The sequence below is a fragment of the Pithys albifrons genome, chromosome 27 (genome assembly GCF_047495875.1).
Source record: "Pithys albifrons albifrons isolate INPA30051 chromosome 27, PitAlb_v1, whole genome shotgun sequence".
NCBI classification, from domain to species: domain Eukaryota; kingdom Metazoa; phylum Chordata; class Aves; order Passeriformes; family Thamnophilidae; genus Pithys; species Pithys albifrons.
Window position 1 is genome coordinate 142125 of NC_092484.1, and position 6000 is coordinate 148124.

A 6000-nucleotide genomic window follows, 5' to 3' on the forward strand; every position below is an offset into this window, starting at 1 on the left:
CACACACAGCACTGAGCACCCATTGCTCTCACACAGACACGGGAACTGCACTGAGCGCCCATTGCCCTCACAGAGACACGGGAACGGCACTGAGCGCCCATTGCCCTCACAGAGACACGGGAACGGCCTGTGCCAGCGCCTGTCCCGCAGCCTGTAGCGCTGCTCCAGTTCGCTGCGTCCTCCCGGATCCACCGTGATTGAGGTTGGTGAGTGAGTCCGACAAACTCCTTTGCAGCAGGCGTTGGTGGTATAGTGGTTAGCATAGCTGCCTTCCAAGCAGTTGACCCGGGTTCGATTCCCGGCCAACGCAGCTGTAGCGTTTTTTTCTTTTATTTACTTTTATTTTCTCCCCGTTTCTCACCCATTCTTTTTCCCTTTTTTCTCCCATTTCGTTTTAATTTTCTCTGGCTGCTCCTGTCCCGCCCCTGCCCCGCCGGTCGCTGATGGGGCACACGGTGCTGCTCTCACTGCTGTCCCAGCTCACGGCGAGGGAACAGACAAATCCGAAAGAAAAGGAAAAAAACACCTGAAAAATGGGGTGAAAAAAACAACTAAAAATACCCCGTCCATGGGGAAAAACAACACCCGAAAACGGGGAAGAAAACCCAACTAGAAATCCCTCCCAAACGGAAAGGAAAAAGGAGATGTTTCCGCCCGGGATCGAACCGGGGACCTTTCGCGTGTGAGGCGAACGTGATAACCGCTACACTACGGAAACCTCGCTGGGAGAACTGTGCAGGGAACGGCCCCTTGTGGGACTATCCCCTGCCGGCAGTTCTGCGCACACCAGCGCAAACCACGCACGCACCCGCATCAAACCCCGCACAAACCCCGCACACACCAGCGCAAACCCCGCACGCACCCACATCAAACCCGCACAAACCCCGCACACACCCTGCACAAACCTCGCACAAACCCCCGCACACACCCTGCACAAACCCCGCACAAACCCGCATCAAACACGCACAAAACATGCACAAACCCGGATCAAACCCGCACAAAACACGCACGCACCGCACAAACCTGCACAAACCCCGCACACACCAGCTCAAATCTCGCACAAACCCCGCACACACCCTGCACAAACCCTGCACAAACCCCGCACACACCAGCGCAAACCACGCACGCACCCGCATCAAACCCGCACAAACCCCGCACACACCCTGCACAAACCCCGCACAAACCCCGCACACACCAGCGCAAACCACGCACGCACCCGCATCAAACCCGCACAAAACACGCACACACCCTGCACAAACCCGCACGCACCCACATCAAACCCGCACAAACACGCACGCACCCGCATCAAACCCGCACAAACCCCGCACAAACCTGCACAAACCCCGCACAAATCCCTCACAAACCCCGCACACACCCGCACAAACCCCACACAACCGCGTACACACCCCGCACAAACTCCGCACACACCCTGCACAAACCCCGCACACACCCCCGCACGCTCCGAGCCGCCCCGCGGGGCTCCCTCCCGGTACCGGGCAATGAGCCATTGGCGCTGCCGAGCGTGTCCCGCACCGGGGGCTGTGCCGCGGGACCGGCTCCTGTCCCCGCACGGCCACCACCAGGTGTCGGTAGAAGGGTGGCGGCAGCGCTGGAGACGCCCGGGGAGCTCCCGGCAGGGAGGGCATTGCCCCGGGGACAGGACAGGCCATACTGGGCTCCCCGTGCTGGGATCTCCCCGTGCTGGGATCTCCCCGTGCTGGGATCTCCCCGCTCTGCAAATGGAGCTTCTCCAATGGGTCAGACTGAAAACTCCTCACGGAGAGGGTGGTCAGGCTTTGGAATGGGCTGCCCAGAGAAGGGGGGGGATTCTCCATCCCTGAAGGTTTTTAAGATGAGACTGAATGTGGATCTGGTGGTCACAGTGGGGTTGGATCAAGAGCTGGACTTGATGATCTTCGAGGTCTCTTCAGCCCAGTTGATTCTGTGATTCTATGACTGTTCCCATCACAGAATCAGAAGATCCTGGAATAGTTTGGGTTGGAATGACTTTAAAGCCCATCCAGTGCCACCCCTGCCATGGGCAGGGACACCTCCCACTGTCCCAGGGGACTCCAACCTGGCCTTGGACACTCCCAGGGCTGGGGCAGCCACAGCTGCTCTGCCCAACCTGTGCCAGGGCCTGCCCACCCTCAGTCAAGAGCTCACAATCCCAGATGGTTCCAGGAAAATATTTGTTCCTCTTCTTTTACTTTACTGCAATGTTACCAGTTTACACATCCATGGCAATCCTTCTCCTTTTGGTCAAACCTCAGCCCCTGAAATTGGGTGGTAACAGGAGAATGATTTTTTCCCGTTCTGTTTTCTTGGTTGAAGAGAGTTTTATGCTCTGTTGGCTGCAGAGAAAAGCTTAGAAGAGAGAAATGAATCATAAAACCAGACAAAAGCAAAACCAACCCCGCTCTTAATAACACTTGCTCTTAATAAAATCTACATTTAATTTTACAATTTCATTTTACAATTTTGTAGCTGATCTCCTGATCTGGGGCCAAAAGGGAGGTTGCCACATGTCCTTCTTTAATATTAGGACTTGCCAGTGCTTTATCATGACCGGATTTATGATAAGGATTATGATGTTACTTCCAAGTCTAGCACAGACCTGATGTCTTGGGGCTTGTTTGCTTTGTGTTGCTGTTGAACATCCTGGAGTGAAATGGGCTTTGCCTGCAGCTGCCAGAGCTGCAGGAGAGGATGGCACCAACCTCTGCACTGAGCAGCAGCTGAGTGTGCTGGGGACAAACCTCATCGAAGCTGGGGCAAAGTCCTTTCCCTCGAGCAGAAGGAGGGGGATCTTTTGAGTGACCCAAGACCATCCATGGAAAGGTTCAAATGTGGGTTTTGTTTCCTTCCACAGATCTCTGAGCCTGGCAAGGGGTGGACAAAGGAGCCGCAGGGCAGAGACAGCGCCGGGGAAGAAGCTCCTGAAAGGCACCTGTGGGAGGCAGAGGCAGGAACTGGATACAGGACATGGTGCAGTCAGTGGTCCCTCCTAAGGCCACACAGGTCCCTGGTCCAGCGGTGCTGGGCTCGGGTAGCCTCGGGCACAGCGTGGAGGAGGGTCCCGGGCTCTGCCTCCCCCTCCTGTGGCTTTGGGAGCCTTTGGGAAGCTCCCTCTTCCCACCAGCTGGAACAGCTCCCAGGGATGTTCTTGCTTTTCTGACAAAGATCCAATGTCAGGCGCTGCTCAAACCTTTCCCGCAGGACCAGAAGCCTGGCACCATTTCCTCTCCCTGACCTATCCCACTTCCTCTGCTCCCAGCACCTCCAGTCCCTGTGGAGCCCCCTCTGCCTCGCCCCCTCCCCACAGACAGTGCCCAGCGCGCCAGGGAGGACTGTCACATAAATACCCAGGAAAGAAAGGGAGCAGGGGGTTCATTCAGAGGTGAAGGATGGATATTCCCTTCCATCATCCCCAGCATCTGCCCTTTCTGAGCGTGGAGCCCTCCCCAGGCTCGGCCGTGCCCGCCTTTGTTTCCCCGGCGCTGCTCGGGCTGCGCAGCCCCTTCTCCTTCTCCTCGCTGCGCTCCCGAAGCTCTCCTGGCTGTTCAGGCGCTGTGTGGAGCAGGAGAGCTGCCAATCCGGGCCGGGAGGCAAGCGCTGCCTCGCACAATACCCCCCAATTAGCCATTCATTTCTCCTGCCTCCCGAGCGGGGAGTGCTGCGAGATAAAACAGGAGCGGTTCAATAGCGCTGCTCTCAGCGGGGTCAGGGCGGCTTCGAGCGCGGGGACCACACAAAGGCAGCGGCAGCGCCGGGCGGGGAGCGGCACAAAGGGAAGGAGGCCGAGCAAGCACAGATGCTGCTGCAGGCGGGGGATGCTGGGCAGCGTGAGGGGTGGGAGCAGAGGGGCAGCCACCCAACCTGCCCCGGGGGCTGAGGCATAAAGGGGCAACACGGGCAGCAGGGCATGGAGGGGTCAAATGCTGCCTGTGCAGAGATAAAATCATCAGCTGGTTCTGCCACACCACAGCCATAGAATCATAGAATGGATTGGGTTGGAAGAGACCTCTGAGATCATCAAGTCCAATCCTTGATCCAACCCCACTGTGATCCAACCCTTGATCCAACCCCACTGTGATCACCAGCCCAGGGCACGAAGTGGGGTTGGATCAAGACATGGTGGATTCTCCCTCAGTGCCACATCCATAGAATCATAGAATGGATTGGGTGGAAAAGCCCTCCGAGATCATCAAGTCCAACCCTTGATCCAACCCCACTGTGATCCAACCCTTGATCCAACCCTTGATCCAACCCCACTGTGATCACCAGCCCAGGGCACTCTGTGCCCTGGGCTGGTGATCACAGTGGGGTTGGATCAAGACGTGGTGGATTCTCCCTCAGTGCCACATCCATAGAATCACAGAATGGATTGGGTGGAAAAGCCCTCTGAGATCATCAAGTCCAACACTTGATCCACTCCGTGCCCTGGGCTGGTGATCACAGTAGGGTTGGATCAAGACATGGTGGATTCTCCCTCAGTGCCACATCCATAGAATCACAGAATGGATTGGGTTGGAAAAGCCCTCTGAGATCATCAAGTCCAACCCTTGGTCCAACTCCAGTCCCTTTACCAGATCATGGCACTCAGTGCCACGGCCAAGCTCAGTTGAAAAACCTCCAGGGATGGGGAATCCACCCCCTCTCTGGGCAGCCCATTCCAATCCCTGAGCACTCTGTCTGCAAAGAATTTTTTTCTGATCTCCACCTTCAATTCCCCCTGGCAGAGCTTGAGCCCCCCTTGTCTTATTGCTGAGTGCCTGGGAGAAGAGACCAACCCCAACCATGTGCCCCTGGAATTCCATGTGCCCCTGGAGCTGCTTGGGGACCACAACTGGTTAGAGACAAAGGGATGAGTTTTGGGTCCCTCAGGGTAAGAAGGACATTGAGGGCTGGAGGTGTCCAAGGAAGGGAACAGAGCTGGGGAAGGGGCTGGAGAACTGAGGGAGCTGGGGGGGCTCAGCTGGGGAAAAGGAGGCTCAAGGGGGACCTTCTCATGCTCTGCAATCCCTGCCAGGAGGAAAGAGCTGGGAAGGGTCAGGCTCTGCTCCAGGAACAGGGACAGGGCAAGGGGAAACGGCCTCAGGCTGTGCCAGGGGAGGTTTAGGTTGGATATGAGGGAAAATTCTTCACAGAGCTGGTTGTTAAGCCCTGGCACAGGTTGCCCAGGGCACTTTTGGAGTCCCCATCTCTGGATCTGTTCAAAAACCTGTGGATGTGGCACCTGGGCATGTGGTTTAGTGGTGAACGTGGTGGTGGTGCAGGGCTGATGGTGGGACTTGATGATCTCTGAGTTGTTTTCCAATGTCAGTGATTCCATGATTCTGTGATTCCAATGATCATGACCCATGACATCCTCCCTGAGTTCTGGTGATCATATGGGGGAAGGTTTCTGGTGCCTCAGGCCCAGAGAAGTCGCTTTTCCTCTTGGAAAAAAGAGGACATTGCAAAGGGACAGCAGTTTGGCCAACACTCCCTGGCACAGGGTGGGATTGTTGGGGGGTCCTGTGCAGGGCCAGGAGCTGCAATGCTGAACCCTGTGGGCCCCTTCCCACCTGGGGTATTCCAGGATTCCCTAACCTGGATTGCAGCCCCCAGCATTGCCCAAGGTTTCCAATTTCTCTCCCCTCAGAGGTTCCCCAAAGATGCACTCCTGGCCTGAGCACCTGGTGTGCTGTGGGAATCCTGCACTGGGATCTTTGGGGTCAGTGACTTTGGGGGAAGATCAACAACTCCTTCAAAAAGATCTCTTAACTCAGGCTCTCAAAGCCACCTGAGCATCTGCCCTCAGAGAGGGGTCCTGGAGGGAGTTCTCCAGCAGGATGTGAGCACTGGAGCTGTCCCAGCTCTCCCCCCAGTTCATTAATACCCAGATTGCTGCTATTAAAATGGAAGTGCAGATGTTGCTGTTTATGTGGCTGTGGGAGGACAAGGAGCAGCATTTCCTGAGCAGCAGAACAGGAGCCTGATCTCTCCAGCAAGCTG

General features: G+C 56.3%; 2 non-coding genes across 2 annotated transcripts; one reads left to right on the forward strand and one right to left on the reverse strand.

The window, feature by feature from the left end:
* The first annotated feature begins 238 nt into the window (after nt 1-238).
* On the forward strand, nt 239-310 carry TRNAG-UCC (transfer RNA glycine (anticodon UCC)). Its single transcript has one exon. It is a non-coding gene; the product is annotated as a tRNA-Gly (tRNA).
* A 335-nt stretch (nt 311-645) lies between these two features.
* TRNAV-CAC (transfer RNA valine (anticodon CAC)) lies at nt 646-718 on the reverse strand. Its single transcript has one exon. It is a non-coding gene; the product is annotated as a tRNA-Val (tRNA).
* Nucleotides 719-6000: the final 5282 nt, after the last annotated feature.